Below are 17,263 nucleotides of genomic sequence, written 5' to 3' on the forward strand. Positions count from 1 at the left end.
GGTAAGTCCCTAGAAGATGGGTCCACTTTAACACAACACATTTAGAAGTGGTACAGAATGATTGCTCTTTTTATTTTGTCTTTAATTTACTTATGTATAAGCAATTATTTTAGCTCTTAGTTGAACTGAACTCAAAAAGTAAACCTTTGTATGTTGTGGGGAAAATTTAGAAATGTTCATTGTACCATTGTCATTGTGTTCATTAAGCAGTACCCTACAAAATGTACATTTTGTTTGGCAATAGCAGTTCAGAGGGCTTTTTTTCTCAGAAAATAGATACAGGAACTCAACCATGACCCCCAAACCCCCCCCCCCCTCAACCTTTAAACCGCATCAAATAGTGGGTGTGATCAAATTTGACTTAAATACCAGGAGTGCATTTCGTACAAAATGCAGAGTTTGGGGGGAGTGGTTACATACAGAGTGCAGAGTTCAGGGGTGCGCTGCATACATACAGAGTGCAGAGTTCAGGGGTGCGCTGCATACAGAGTGCAAAGTTCAAGAGTGCACTGCATACAGAATGCAGAGTTCAGGGGTGCGCTCCATACAGAGTGCAGAGTTCAGGGGTGCTCTACACTCAGAGTGCAGAGTTAAGCCTTCTTCCACAGCTGCTTACCTCTGCATCCCCCATCTACATTTCACTTTCACCCCTCTTCAGCTCTGACCTCTGCATGCAATTCCCCCTCCACTGTCCCCATTTTCTCCCGACCTCCTAAAAGCTCCACCATTTTCCACATGTCCTACTTTTGTTGCTGTGTTAAGCTGAAAGACCTGAGCCAGAGGTGGTGGAACTGAGTTCCACCAAGTTCCAGCTGAAAAAAAGCCCTGGCAGTGCACTTCCATGTACGTGAGAGTGCCTAGGCACTCCTGTGCATACAACCTCATACCTGTGTTGGCCTGAGTCACCTGTTTGGTTCAGGTGGCCCTCACTGACAACCGGGTACCATTCTTTACATACAGATTGCAGGGTATATAAGTTTCTCAGCCCATCCAGATACTATTCTGCGCACAGATGGCGGCCTGAGGCATAGACGTTCCATGCTCCTAGCCTTTAAACTGTTAACCCCCACTGCTCACAGCCTTGGTCCAAGCGCATACTTCCCAGCCCTGAATGGCTAGGTTTGCAGCAGTAAACACACTCCATTCCCCAGGCATTGGCTGTAATAGACACGTCTCTAGATCATCACACGGAGGCTCATAGTATTAAAATGAACTTCTTTCCCTGCTAGAGATTAGTGAAGAAATATAAAAGTCCATATACTAGCATAGTCCAAATATTAGCTGGAACAAAACAACATTGTGGTAGGCAGGAGTTAATCAGTGTTTTGTGGCTCATGCTTCTCGTAAGCTATGTATACATTGTCCAAAAATGACTTTCGGTCAGTGTGTACAGCAGTCTGTCTGACAGAAGCCAGTCTAATTACCATCTTTTGTCGAAGGGGCATGCTGGAAAACCAGCATCCAATCACTGCTGATCACTGTATTTTGGTGGAGGGGAAGGGCGGTGGAGACCCTTGTTAGAATTCAATAGCACAGCAGGGGAGATCGCCACACCAACGTCCCTTGTGTTACAGCGATCTGTAGGATTTTTCCCCTTAAACCCATTGGGTAGAATGTAAAACAAAACTTGCAGTGTGTACCAGGCATTACTTTCCCAATCCATCCCCTCAAATTGTGGTACATTACATGCCCGGTAGGGGAGAATGAGGGGAAAAACCAAATCTTCTCCTCAGATAATTCCATGCCTGAGACCCCTGGAGCAGCCCCTTCCGTGAAGGGGAGATCACGAAAACCCTCAGGAGATCTCTCTCCTAAACCTTTTTTTTGCAGTCAAAGACCTAGAGCCTTAACGCTACCCACCCTTAAGTACTTCACCAGAAGGAGTAAACCTCAAAGGGGACCCCTGCTTAACTTCACCTGCCTACATCTGTATCTTTGCAGTGTGAGGTTAAGGCACTGCTGCCTTTGACAGTCCTATGAGATGTGGAGTAATATTTTATGGAAGCTCTCAAAATGAGCTAGCAAAATCCCACCTCTACCAAGATGACTACCTCCATGCAGAGTCGCGGTGCAGAACAAGGGAGACCACTGGCAATGCTGAAAAATAGTCATTTGTTCTGTGCCTGCATTTTTTTGTGCATAGCTGTTGTGTCGAAGAAAAATGGACAGCAAACTGCATTTTAAGGCATCCATAAAATACGTGCAGCCTTCTAAAAGTATTATAACAGGGACAAGGACTCACTTGTACAGAGTATAGAAAGTATTATACAGGTAACAACTGTAAATAGTGACATCTACAGACCTGTGGTATGAACACCACATATTGCTTTCATAGTACAAAATAGTATTTTCCCTTAATACTGAAAAATAAAGACAATGTAAAACAGTATGTCAGAAAACAGTCTCCAGTTTGGTTATCAGCAGGAACAGAAAATTGTTCTTTCTCAAATAAAACTTCTGAAAAGTTCTGCCTAAGAGGCACTCCATATGCGTCCATCAATAAAGGCTGTACCATGGGTATCTCACTCAATTTAGGTAATGGATTGGTATGGATAATTTGGATATTGCTACTTTAACCACTTCCGGACCGGAAGGATTTGCCCCCTTATTGACCAGGCCATTTTTTGCGATTCAGCACTGCGTTATTTTAATGGACAATTGCGTGGTCGTGCGACACTGTACCCAAATAAAATTGATGTCCTTAATTTGCCACAAATAGAGCTTTGTTTTGGTGGTATTTGATCACCTGTGCGATTTTTATTTTCTGCGCTATAAACAAAAAAAATAGCGACAATTCTTCACATTCTGCTATATAACATTCCCAAAAAAAAAAGAATGAATCTATCTTTTTCATCCTTTTAGGCCAATTTGTATTCTGCTACATATTTTTGGTTTGAGCAAAAGTAATCGTGTCTGTAAACTAGGAAAAAGGTTTAGGTCATTTTTTTTTTTTTTATTATTAGTAATGGCGACGATCTGGGATTTGTGCGGGACTGCAACATTGCGGCGGACAGATCGGACCCCTAACTGACCCCTGACTGACGTTTTTGACACTTTTGGGGGGACCAGTGACATTACTACAGTAATCAGTGCTAAAAATATGCACTGTTACTGTAATAATGACACTGGCAGGGAAGAGGTGGTTATCAAAGGGTTAATTGTGAGCCTGGGGGAGTGTTTTCCAACTGTGGGGGGAGGGACTTGTGAAATGATCATAGAGACCTGTGATCCTATACACAAGGATCACAGGCGCTCTGTGATCATTTCAGAGAGTACAAAGGTCGGCTATGTTTACAACAGCTGACCGGTTTTCTCTCTCAGCGGGGAGTGATCGCGGGTGCCATGGATCGGCATCCCTGCTGCCTAGTTGGGGCGGAAGCGCGCCATGGGCGGTGTGCGCTCGCCCCCATTCGCGCTCTCCCGCGGATCGCCGTACAGGTACGGAGATTCGCGCAGCTGAGCCAGCCTGCCGGAGTATATATGTGGCAGGCGGTCGGCTAGTGGTTAAAAGGATGTTATGCTATATTCGTAGGTATTTTTATGAATGTGTATGAGAAGTGTTGATTTTAAATGTGTTGGAGTTTTCCTCTTTTTTTGTAATATTGTTGTTAATCTTTTTTATTCACAATGACATTAAATCTTATTTATCTTATCTATCATCAGAGTGTTATTAGGTGTAAGTTCTGGTGACTAGTTACTAGAAAATTTGGATGGTCCCCATTTCAATAAGCAAGGTTCCTTAAAGCATATCCAAACCAAAAAAACTGAAATTGAATACATTGCAGCTTATTGATCTTTGGATGTGGTTGCTGCATTTGTTTTCTTTTTGTAGGCTGTTTCTCCTTTATTTTCACTTGGTAATCTGGCCAGTAACACACTCCCTATTTTAGGGTGGCTACACTCACTCATTCACTATGTCTATAGAGAAGAAATGTAGCCACCTTTGGACAGCAGCATTGTCAACTTTTGGGGAAGGTAGTATTAGATGAACTTGTAGATTTATACTTTACATAAGTGAGTAACAAATTAAAGCGTAACTAAACCCAAAAACAAAAATATATTATATTGTAGCTTAACGATCATTGAAAGTGGTGGCTACATTAGTTTTCTTTATTTTTTAACTTGTATTCCTTTATTTTTATGTGGTGATTAGCCAGTGACACACATTCTGTGTTAAAGAGGTTGTAAACCCTGGGGGGGGGGGGGGGGGGGAACGTGTAAGACAAAGGCATAATAAGCTAGTATGCATTGCATACTAGCTCATTATGAAATACTTACCTTAGAACGAAGCTGTCTCAGTGGTGCCCTTACACCGCTGAGATGGCTGACATCTTCCCCAGTGTTTTTTCTGGGTTCGAGGGGCTCCGGCACTGTGAGTGGCCAGAGCTGCGATTACAACACTCCTTTGCATGCACGCAGGAGTCGCCTCTTTGCAGGACGGGCTCTGAAGGCCTGGCAAGGTAAGCTGGACCTTCAGAGTGCATGTGCTGATAAGGTCATTGGCTGCATGCACTCTGAATAGCTCCTAAACTGTGCACGTTTAAGAGATATTCACTGTACCAACAGGTAAGCCTTATTATAGATTTACCTGTAGGTACAAGTAGTAAAAAGAGAGAATTTACTTCCTCTTTAAGGTGACAACATTCACCCCTCCTCTGTGTTGATGGAGGAGAAGCATAGCCATCCTTGGACAGAAACCTTGTCAATCAGTGGAGAAGGTAGTGTTAGATGGACTAGTAGATTTAGATGGACCTTACATAAGTATTTAAAGATTTAAAGCCCAACTTCCAGCATTAGAAAACCATCTGTTATATTTGAGACAAATGCAATTTCTGGACATTTACTGTAATCATTTATTATTAGAATAGCAAACCAGCAGTCCACAGGTGCTTTTGTGAAAGGACCTGGACCTATAATATCAATAGCAAACTTCTCCCAAGTAGAATTCGGAAATGGCACTGGCTGGAATGGTGGAGTGTGTGTCTAACAACAGATTTGTCATAACTCTAACAAATAATGCAAGACTGAATGACATTTAGTATTAGGACCTCCATGTCTTGCCACTCGTAAAGTTCACATAGTCTTAGATGTGTTCTTACAGTTTCTTGGTGACTATGTGCAAGCTATATAAGGTGTCCTCTCAAGGTCTTTGGAACTATAGTAAGTGATGAGATCTGCAGACAATGTAGCCTTACCCAATGATAGTTAATGTCTAATCCTGTAATAATTTTATAGAACGTATTGAATAACTAAGGGCAAAACTTTTTTTGGATTTGGACACAGTGGAGAGGAATTAGAACACCAGTGAGCTTTTTTTGCTGTCTGTACCCTTTCACCCTCTTTATTTGTCCTGTTTACCTTTATCACAAAAAATGAAAGTAAAAGAAAATCCCAATTTTTTTATTGCCTCAGAACAGAATTATAGAGTAAATCTTCCAATGGGGGTATTTCTGTTGACCCTGGTTACAATCAGGGATTCCCTTACTTTGGAGGGGTTTCCTTTCACTTCCCATTTTGGCTATGGGACAGGAAGTGAAGAGAAATCTCACCAATTGGACACATATGGCAAAAAAAAAAAAAAGGGGCAGGGGTTATAAACATCCTTTACTCTATCCAATTTAGTGTTGCATTTATTTTTACTTTATTTACTGATTTTTTTTACTAATTTGTCTCTTTATCAGTTCATCCATTAGAGCAGCAAACTCACAGGTAACAACCAGCTCTCTCAATAGATTCACCATTATGCTGTCTACATTACTGGAGTTTATGTTGTTCTGCAACCTCATTTATTTTAGACAAAAATACGTTTTTTAGTGAGGGCTTTTTCGTAAGCGTCATCTGCTACTGTTAGAATATAAAAAAATACGCTGTCCTGCTCCCAGGCAGTGAATAAGTAAAGCACGCTTTCTAGCAGTAGGTAGATCCTCCTAAATAGCAGCAAGAATGTAATTCTCTTACATACAAAAATAAGCAGTAAAAGAAATTGAAAAAAAAAGGTGAAGGCTGCTGTAGAGACTAGTGACAACTACAGGCCAGAGGTATGGACACCACAATAGCTTCTAGTTAGGTTCCTAGTTACTAAATCTAAGTGGAGAATAAGTTAGGTTTTCGTATTGTATATTGTGTTATGATTAAGCGACGTTATCTGCATGAAACGCGTTAACATTTCTATCTCCTGTTGCTCGCTGTTCTGTAAATGCTTTTATTTGTTGATTGATACAATAATGATTTTGGCATCCTTTCAAGAGTGTGCAGCCATTCATCCATTTTTCCCTGTTGATCTCGGAGGTGAGCCCTTGGGCACCTCTGCTTTGGAAGCAGCACTAGACTTGCAGCATTCACACCTTGAGCGGTTTCCTTATCATTGATACATTGTATATTGTTTCTTGATATATGGAAACTCTTAATTTTCCTCAGTAAAGCTGCATAGTTATTTTGTCTGATTTTATTTTATTTTAAGACTTCTGTGTGATTAAAAACATTAGAATCTCTGCAGACTCTAACAATGTGAAACATCCACAATGCTCATGATAGCCAGATACACTGTGACCAGGGTTTATGTTATATGGGTTGGTGAAGCAAGTACATTTTTTAATTTCAATAGATTTTTATTGTGTTTAGCATGACCTAATGACCGTGTGAAGCTCTGGCAAACATTGGCTGATAATAAATGTTTTTTAAATGCCACTTATGGTGTTGTACCTACTACAGCAATAATTACAAAAAAAAATAGTGGCGCACCCCCCCTTATCATAATGAGAGTCTGTCATGGATTTAAAGGGGGGACCCAATGAAAAAAAAGTGTGGGGTCTCCCCCAATACATTAAAAAGTTGTTTCAAGGTGGTACCCCATGCAAAGTCCATACCAAACCCTCATCCAAACACGTAGCCTGGCTGGCCAGGCATTATACTAGGTCACATGCTCTAGTCATATTGATGGTGGGAGTATACATATCCCTGTGTTAGAGTTCTTGGGTGGCCTCGGGATTGGTAAAGTAAGTATAACAAAGTTTAAAGTGACTGTATAGTTTAGTTTAACATATTCCTTTCCTTTAAAAACATTTATTTGTATTTTTTATCCAGCTAAATAGGAAATGTTGCAAATTAATCAGATGCATTTTCTGTCAGCAGGTGGAGCTTTATACTCATTTTAACATGTTTCCCAGCTTCTCCTTACTTCTTTGTTACAGTACCTCTAGTACAATGTCTTTATATCTCTCCTCTTTACATGTGGTGTGTTACATGTGCTTGCAGTGGTTTGTGCTTGCTGCAGCATGGACTTTTGGTATTGCAGGGTGTGCACTTTACCCTTGTTCACAAATCATGCGACTGCAGTTAAAATCGCACAATTTCAAAGCCGCGTGTCAGGGCGACTTGGTTGACACCTGTGCCACTTTATGCACAGATGTCAATGCAAATCGCACCTGACATCGCCAAAGATAGTGCAGGAACTACTTTTTCAAATCGGCGCCGCACTACAAGGTCGATGTCGCACCGGATTTGAAAAGTTCCATTGCTGACAATAGGGTGCGATTTGTTATACGAATCGCATGACAAGTTGAACAGTGTGAACGGAGGCTAAAGTGTGTGCACAGTACGTCAAGGGTGTGCGTTTGTTAGTGTGTGTCCTTTGCATTGGGCATGCCTACAATCCTAGGAGGGTATTTAAACTTCTGCACTAATTCTGAGCAGTGCTGTAACTTCTTGCCAACTATCTTGTGCGTGAGATTGTTAATTTCTTGTATTTATACGTTTTATTTATTCTTTCAGCTTAGCATACAGAACACTTAGCCAAACTATAACAACCAAAAAAAAAAAGAGACATATCACAATGAAATCCATAAGGGATTAAATACACAGGGACTACAGCTTAGTAATAATATCATAGTAAGATGCAATGGGGTTGATTTGCTAAAGGCAAAAAAATTGTTCACTTTACAAGTGCAGTGTCACTTATTTTCCCTAGACTTTAGTGAATGTGGTGAAGCTTTGTAAAGAAGATAGCTCAGTTCACGAAGAGTGATTTTCCCTTTTAACCACTTCACCCAAATGGACGTACCTGTATGTCCTTGGTGTTAAGTAGTAATGCCCAGGTGATGCCTGCACCTACAGGAATCATCCTGGTATTATTTTTTGCAGCCGGTGATCCCGTTTTAGGCAGAAGTGATATGAGAGGCTAATTAGCCACTCTATCACTTCTGCGGGTGGTGGAAAGGGGTTGTACCCCCCTCCCGCCATCTCTCCCGGGCTCCATGGTTCGATCGCAGAGGCTGTGAGCGATGCGGCCGGTGGCGATGGCTGCCTACTACAGAGAGAGAGGAACTGACATTGTTCCCCTCTCTCTGTAGCCTTGGAAACCGGGAGCGACGAGTATTCGTCACTTCTGGTTCCGCCCCTCATTCTGATCGGCTACATTGGGGACCAGAGATTTTGGATTTAATAGATCCCAAATCCCTCCATAAAGAGGACCTCTCATGGTCCAGGCTGTCACAAGGGATGTTGTTCATCCCTTGTGATAGCAATAAAGTTATAAAAAAAAAAAACAATGGTATAAAAATATATTTTTACATAAATAATAAATAAAAAAATAAATCATTTAAAGCGCCACCGTGCTTATGCGCAAATGCGAACGCATATGTTACTCCCGCACGCATATGTAGACGGTGATCACACCACACATGTGAGGTATTGTTGCGAACATCAAAGCAAGAGCCATATTTCTAGCACCAGACCCCATGTGTAATTCTAAACTGGTAACCTGTAAAGGTGTTTAAAGCGTATGAAGAATGCTGCCATTCCACGGGCAGAGACAATTTTAAAGCATGACATGGTAGGTATCTATTTACTCGGTGTAACATCATCTTTCACATTATACAAAAAATTGGCCTAATTTTACTTTTTCATTTTATTTTTTTCATGAAAGTGTTTTTTTTCCCCCAAAATATTGCGTTTGAAAAAACGCTGCGCAAATACCGTGTGACGAAAAAAGTTGCAACACACCATTTTATTCTATAGGGTCTCTGCTAAAACAAATATGTAATGTTTGGGGGTTCTAGCAAAAAAATAGATTTTTACATGTACGAGCAAAGTGTCAGAATAGGCTTGGGAAGGAGGTGGTTAAAACCTGAGATAAAATAACTCATAGCTTTTTTGAAACATTTTTTTTGCATTTCACAAAAAAACACTATGGAAATAAAGCATGAGATATTTCATCAAAATGTGAGGTATTTTATCTCATGACGTGATATCCAGTGGAATAGTTACAGTGGAGAAGAATTAGAACCCCTTTCAGTTTTTATTGCTAAGAAAGAGGTAAAATGGTTTAAATCATAGAAATATGTCAACTCACTCAGGCTCGGTTCACATTTATGCGATGCGGGAAGGCTGCGAATTCGCAGCCTGTTCCCGCATCGCACACGCACCCCAGGCAGTTCACACTGCCATATGCGATACGCTGTGGGTGTCAATGTAATCTTAACAACACCCCCAGTTTGATCGCATATCGCAGTGCGATCGTGCAGTTCGCACAGGATCGGATCGCACAAGTGTGAACCGCTGTGCGATCCGATCCTGATGCGGCTGCAAAAATGCCTCCTGTGCGTGTTTGCTGCGGGTGCGATGCGAATTTAGCCATACAAACTGTATGGCTAAACTCGCACCGCACAGCCGATCGCATGTAATGTCGGAGCAGTGCGCTCCGACATTACATGCGAACCCCGCCCACGCAGAAGTGTGAACCGGGGCTAAGTCAGTGCGGTCCCTGCAGTATATGTAATAATACAAAAGAAAAAAGGTGACTGTAACCCAAGTCAAAGGGAAGTTGCTTTCACATGGCACATGTGGAGTATCAAAAACAACCAAGTTAAATTAAGTAAATACAAAATATCTTTATAAATGTCAAATATTGAATGAAAATAGTATAAAAAAAAATCACACACATATATAAATCCTCTTCTTCCACCAATAAAAAAGATAATATTGTCATTAGGGAGATTTCCCTTCACTTCTGTCATATAACCAAAACAGGAAATGAGAGGAAATCCCTGCAAATGAAAAGAATCCCTTGAGGACCCCCAGGTCACTAGAATTAGTGTTCCCATTGGAAGATTTCCCCCTATTACTTTTCTGGGGACAACTCAAAATTTGTGATTTTCCTTTACATTTACTTTCAATGATAACGGTATACAGGACAAATAGAGAGGGGGAACCTCCCGAACAGGGACGCAGACAGCAATAAAAGCTGAGAGGGCATCTAATCCATCTCCACTCTTTTTGGAGTAACTGATCCTAAAAAGGTAGAGACTAGGGATCGACCGATTATCGGCAAGGCTGATATATCGAGGGCCGATATTGACTTTTGCCGATATGTCTGTATCGGCCCAGGAATTGACCGATATTGCCAATATTCCAAATATTGAGTGGGAAGGCTGGAAGTTAGGGAGCGCTTCTGGTAATAATTGTATTAATGAAATCAGTCACAAACACCTGATGGTAAATGGCATAGTGGTGGGAAAAACTACACAGTTTATTGCATAAATTCAATAGAAGTTAAAAACACACACTGGTCGGATGTCGGGCACACTTGCGCCGGACAGCTGAAGCGGTGGCGGAGCAGGAGATGACGTCACTCCACCGGCAAGAGTCATGGTGACGAAACGTTGGCTCTTCCACTGTAGGAGTCGTAGGCTCTTCCTCCCTGTCTCTTGCCGGCATGGTGGAGTGACATCATGCAATAAACTGTGTGTTATTGGACCGTTCCCTGGAGGGGAGCCTTTTTTACGTTTTTTCCACCACTATGCCATTTACCATCAGGTGTTTGTGACTGATTTCATTAATACAATTACCGTGTTTTCCCAAAAATAATCTTCTCTCCCTCCCTGCCTGTCAGGAATCCCCTGTGTGAACCTAGTAAAAGTGTTTGTAAAATCCTTGAATCCACTTAATTACTGTTTTATATAATGTCCAGATTGTTTCTGTAATCTAATCTAATAGTGTGAAATACCTTTGGTACATCGGCGCTCAGCTAATCCCCCGCTCTGCTCTCCTCTCCTTCTCTTCTCATAGCTGTCAACAGGGAATCTCAGAGCGGTTCACAGAAGTGGCGAGCATTATATTATAATTGTGTGAAATGCCTTCGGTACAGCGCCGCTCGGCGCTCAGCTGATTTCCCACTGCTCTTCCTTCTCTTCCTTCCTGCGCTGTACCGAAGGTATTTCACACAATTATAATATAATGCTTGGCACTTCAGTGACCCGCTCTGAACACTGAAGAGGGGAGGGGCTGAGATCCCCCGCTGACAGCTATGAGAAGAGGAGAGCAGCGGGAGATCAGCTGAGCGCCGATCGGCGCTGTACCAAAGGTATTTCACACTATTAGATTACAGAAACACACACTGGACATTATATAAAACAGTAATAAAGTGGATTCTAGGATTTTACAAACACTACACTAGGGCTTATTTTCGGGGTAGGTCTTATTTTCGGGGAAACACGGTATTACCAGAAGCGCTCCCTAACTTCCAGTCTTCTCACTGATCTGACTCTGCACCAAGGAGTCCCCATCGGAGCTGCTGAGGTTATACACAGGCTTTTCATCCACTGGTTGTTTGGGCGCCTTCTGTCTCTTTGTCTGTAAGAAAATATATTGACCAATATCGGTCGATAACTAAATGGATTGGCAAAAATATCGGTATTGGCAACGAAAAACCAATATCGGTCGATCACTAGTAGAGACTACTCCAAATTGGCTACTATATTTTTACATTCCTTAAATAACTAATGCCTGGACCACTACTTATTTAACTCATGCATTTAATAATTTATTTTAGCCAATTGACTTTAACACTGTTTTATGAGGTATTTACTGAGTGCTTTTGGTTTGTGAGGTAGAGTGAATTGACATTTTCAGCATCTCATGAGATAATTGGAGAAAATGTGCCGTGCCATTCAATTATCTCATGAGCTATTCTTTAGTTAATTGAGCCCATTGTCTTGGAACATGTCAGCAATCTCTGAGAAACTCTTGGTGCATATTTGTTTTATGACTTGCTTTCCTGACTATCCAAACTGTCTCTAATGTACCACATTCATTATGACCACACTTGTTAGACCATACCTATTTCACCTGCCTTCTAGCATTAGGCCAATTCCACATTTTGTGATCATAAGCTGGGTGACACTGCTTGATTAGCAGCCCCACCTCCCCTTTAAAAAAAACTTTAACTCCAGTAACACTCAAAGTTCCCAGGTATGATCATAAATCAAAGAATTCTGCATGCTTCAGTTTTGGGTCATGTGACCTAAAGCCAACATTGGTCATTTGGCCTCCAGCACCTCAGCACTATAATCTCTAATGTCAGTAGGCTCTTCTGGCTGGCAGATCCTTCCCTCTGTGTTGATCTTTTCAGGTTATTACCAGCTGCTGTTAATATGAAATTGATGTGCCCCCTTTGCCACCTCCTCCATTCATGGAACTTATTATTCTAATTCTTCAAAAAACGCAAAGCATTTTCTGCATGGAGGATAAGAAAAGCATTTTCTGCATGGAAGACAGGAAGAGCATTTTCTGCATGAAAGACCGGAAGAGCATTTTCTGCATGAAAGACGCAAAGAGCATTTTCTGCATGGAAGAGGGGAAGAGCATTTTCTGCATGGAAGAGGGGAAGAGCATTTTCTGCATGGATGACGGGAAAAGCATTTTCTGTATAGGGGTCGGGAAAAGCATTTTCTGCATGGAGGGCGGGAAAAACATTTTATGCATGGATGACGGGAAAAGCATTTTCTGCATGGAAGACGGAAAGAGCATTTTCTGTATGGATGACAGGAAGAGCATTTTCTGCATGGAAGACGGGAATAGCATTTTCTGCATGATAGACGGGAATAGCATTTTCTGCATGGAGGATGGGAAGAGCATTTTCTGCATGGAGGACGGGAATAGCATTTTCTGCATGGAAGACAGGAAGAGCATTTTCTGCATGGGAGACGGGAAGAGCATTTTCTGAATGGATGACGGGAAGAGCATTTTCTGCATGGAGGACGGGAAAGTATTAATACAACATGTGTTCAAAATCTGTTAAAACCTAAGTCTAATCCATCCACAGATGCATCTTCAGATCTTATCCAGAAGATCAGTAGAGGAAAAAGCTCTGTTTTTCTATGTGTTTTGTGGAACTTTATGGGAGAAGAGCAGAAGCTGTCATCTAAAATTATATACCGGTACAATATGTACCTAATAATACTTATGCATGATGCTGATAGTGTGCAAACTTATAGTACATATAGTATTCAAAATCAATTAAAACCTGTCTTATCCATTGCAGACAGCTGTCTGGCTAGATAATAGCCTCTACTCATCTAGTAGTAGTAGACATATGTTCCGCAAAACACGGAGAGAAACAGAGTTCCTCCCACCACTGATCTTTGTACTACTTTCTTTGATATATGTAGCAAAGAAAATTGGAATGATCTATTTTTTTATGATTTATAAATAAATATAGATTTTAACAGAACATACTCTCAGTTCAATATACAGTAGTATTATAAAAGTCCTGGTGTAATGTTTTATAACTAAATATGGTATTTATTTTGGAATATCAGTACTTTCTGATCTGCAGAAACCCACACGTATTCTTCACTTAAGATAATACCTGTGAGGTAATTTAATTAAAAGCATCATTTTCTATAGAAGAATCTAGCAAAGACCACATGTTGCTGAAACTCCCATATATACCTAATTCTATGCGTTTGTGTGTACAGCCAACCAAAATATTTGCTATACACGTACGTTAGTCTCCATTCACACTAATACGACTTGTCAGGCGACTTGTCAGCCTGACAAGTCGCTGTCCGTCGTGGTCCTTTGTGTGGTACGGGAACCGTTCTAATAGGAGCGACACAAGTCGGTCCGACTTAGAAAAAGGTTCCTGTACTACTTTGGGGCGACCTGGAGCAACTTGCATAGACATTCATTCTGTGAAGTCCGTGCAAGTCGTGCTGAAGTCGCGCTGCGCGCGACTTCACAGGTCGCCCCCGAAGTCGTGCCAGTTCAGTGTGAATGCGGTGTTAATTCATTGTTTCTCATATTTATTAAATTATGTAGCCATTTATAAAAGTCTGTAGCAGTGCCTGTAAAGGTTTGAGCTATGCTTGTTAAACCACCCCAGCATTTGGTGGTAACCCTAGGAGCTCTTTCACACTGAGGCGCTTTTCAAGCACTTTGGAGCTAAAAAAGCACCTGAAAAGCTCACGAAAACCTTTTCTAATTAAAATCAATGAATGCTTTCACACTGGCTGATGCGCTGGCACAGCGGGGAAAAAAAATCCTGCAAGCAGCATCTTTAGAGCACTAAAAAAAGAGCCTCAAAAACGCACCTTTCTATTGAAAAGAATGGAAAGTGCCCGAAAAGCGTTTTAAAAGCACCTCAAAATGGTTCTTGAAGCAGTTTTGGGTCACATGTCTATAAAAAAGCGCACCGCTAACGCCTCAAAGGTGCATCAAAAGTGCTGCAAAAGCGCTTAGAGTTTTATGGGCAGTTTTCAAACGCCTCAGTGTGAAAGGGCTCTCAGTGTGAAAGGGTTCTTATAGAAGTATCAGTAGGTAATAAAAGCAACAGATTTGAAAAATACCAAATTTTGTTTTAATTACATGTTAAATATGGAATTAATTATGGAAGGAACATGTTAAATAGAAAGAATCTACCAATTAGAAAACACCATGGGTAAAAACTATGTCATCACCACAGCATCAAAACATCACCTAATACACAATTCGTGCAGTATTATGATGTCATAATATCATAGTCAATGACCATGGTGTGTTGTCATTGATAAAATGTGAGGTATTATGTTTGTTATGCCACTTTGATAAAGGGACTTCGCACAGGTCTGTTCTAGGGCCATCTAGTAGGTCTTGATTTTCTTTTTTATTTTAAGAGCCCTTTCACACTGAGGAGTTTTTCAAACGCTTTGGCATTTAAAAAAAAGCACCTGAAAAGCTCACGAAAAATGCTTCCCATTAAAATCAAAGGCTTTCACACTAGGGCAGTGGTGCGCTGGCAGTGCGGTGAAAATAATCCGGGATGCAGTATCTTAAAAAGTGACTCAAAAACGCCCCTCTCCATTGAAATGAATGGGAAGCGCCTGAAAAGTGCCTGAAAACACCTGAAAAATGTTTTTTGGAGAAGTTTTTGAGCCACGTGTCCTTTAAAATGCGCACGGCAAATGCCTCAAAAGCTCCTGAAAAGTGCTGTAAAAGCGTTCAACCTTTTTTGGGCAGTTTAGAAACGCCTCAGTGTGAAATAGCTCTTAGAGCCCTTGCACACTGAGGTGCTTGAAAACTGCCTAAAAAACGCTTAGTGCTTTCGGGGCTTTTCAGGCGCTTTCCATGCACTTTTGAGGCGTTAGCGGTGCGCTTTTGTAAGGACACATGACTCAAAAACTGCTTCACGAACCATTTTGATGCGCTTTTGAGGCGCTTCCTATTTATGGGACAGTAGGCAGGATTCAATAACCACTTAGCATTTTTACTTAAGTAAATAAAATAAGAAGCAGACACCTGTATTATTTGGAAATATATAGGCCGCGGCCGTTTATTATTTATTTTAAAATAACTTCAATAAATAAATATATAATTAAAAATTTAAACACACTCAACAGCCTAGCCACCACAGCTCAGGCCGGATAAATAACATCACATTTCAAGCATCAACTTCCACTCATAAACATATAAAATTGCCCTTTTGCTATAGCAAAAACGACACCACTTACTTATTATATATCTATATATATATTTATTTATTTATTTATTTTTTTTTTTTTTTTTTATTAACAGCCGCGACAAAAAAGGGGGGGGGGGGATGGGGAATTCACACTGCTAAATCTTCTGAGGCGAATGAGCCCCTCTGAGGAGAGCTCTACCTTATATAGGGGCTCAGAGGGCTCTAGAAACTTCTACCCTATACCTATTCCTATAGGTGCTCTGACCCCTGCAACACCACGCCCACTATTTCTATTCCCTCAGGATACCTTATGAGTCCCTCCCTCTTTACCTGAGGAGAAAAGGAGGGAGAATTACCTTATGAACTTATTCTACCTATTTCCCCAGCCACTCTCCCATGAGGAAAAGGGGGCTTATTACTGTTCCCCTTTTCCTTTCATGGGACAGTAGGCAGGATTCAATAACCACTTAGCATTTTTACTTAAGTAAATAAAATAAGAAGCAGACACCTGTATTATTTGGAAATATATAGGCCGCGGCCGTTTATTATTTATTTTAAAATAACTTCAATAAATAAATATATAATTAAAGATTTAAACACACTCAACAGCCTAGCCACCACAGCTCAGGCCGGATAAATAACATCACATTTCAAGCATCAACTTCCAAAAGACAGAAGGGGGAAAACTAACCCCTTCTGTCACCAACGACCCCGCACCGCGGCCATATCAACACAATCCGACAGGTCTGCGTTAAAAACATCCAATCCTATCTCGGAAAGATGTACCCCATCATCCCTGTACAATCCTTCCGTACCCCCTTCCAATTCCCTATGTCTGAAAGACATAACACCTATACTAGGCAAAAGTTTAGCCAATGACCTATTAATCCTTCTTCTTATCCTTTCCAAACTCTTCAAATAAGGTGAAAATAACCACCTCAGCCTTTGAACGATTTCAGAAAAGATAATAACAGTATTTGGTGACGACAACCCAAAACTAAAAAGATCATCCCTGATTCTGAAGATCAATTCCAAAGTTTTTTCTTGACCAATATCGTTTCCTCCTAAATGCACGATAAGTGCATCCGGAGGAGGAAACAATGATTGTAACCTGTTTAACTCAAATAGTAGGTCAGCCCAAACCATGCCCCTCCTACCATACCAGTATACTTTGAATTTCTCTGGATCCAGTCCCAAATTCTCAGAGTAAACCCTCTGTCTTGCCCTCTTGAACGCCCAAAAGATATACGAATGCCCGACAATCCAAATGATCCTTTTTCCATCTGAAAAGAATCAAACAAATGAATTAGGTCGGATGTATGATTGATAGCAATCTGACTTCCACCTTCCAACCTTTTTTATTATTGAATCTTCCAATCCTAATCTAGATGCCTCAGTGGCTGCCCCTATCCGAAAAGAGTGTGATGTCAAATGCATTCCTGGTAAATTTAACTTGACCACACATTTCTTGAAAACGCTATTAAATTGATATTTAGATAAGTTTGCACCTGATGCATGAATAAAAAGAGCCTTTTCACCAAAACTTGG

General features: G+C 40.9%; 1 protein-coding gene across 1 annotated transcript in view; it reads left to right on the forward strand.

Annotated features, from left to right (window-relative positions):
• Positions 1–17,263, forward strand: part of GDF11 (growth differentiation factor 11) — a 240,756-nt gene that overhangs the window by 45,034 nt on the left and 178,459 nt on the right. The window lies entirely within an intron of this gene.

This window comes from Pelophylax lessonae, assembly GCF_965119305.1.
Source record: "Pelophylax lessonae genome assembly, chromosome: 2".
Lineage (NCBI taxonomy): Eukaryota > Metazoa > Chordata > Amphibia > Anura > Ranidae > Pelophylax > Pelophylax lessonae.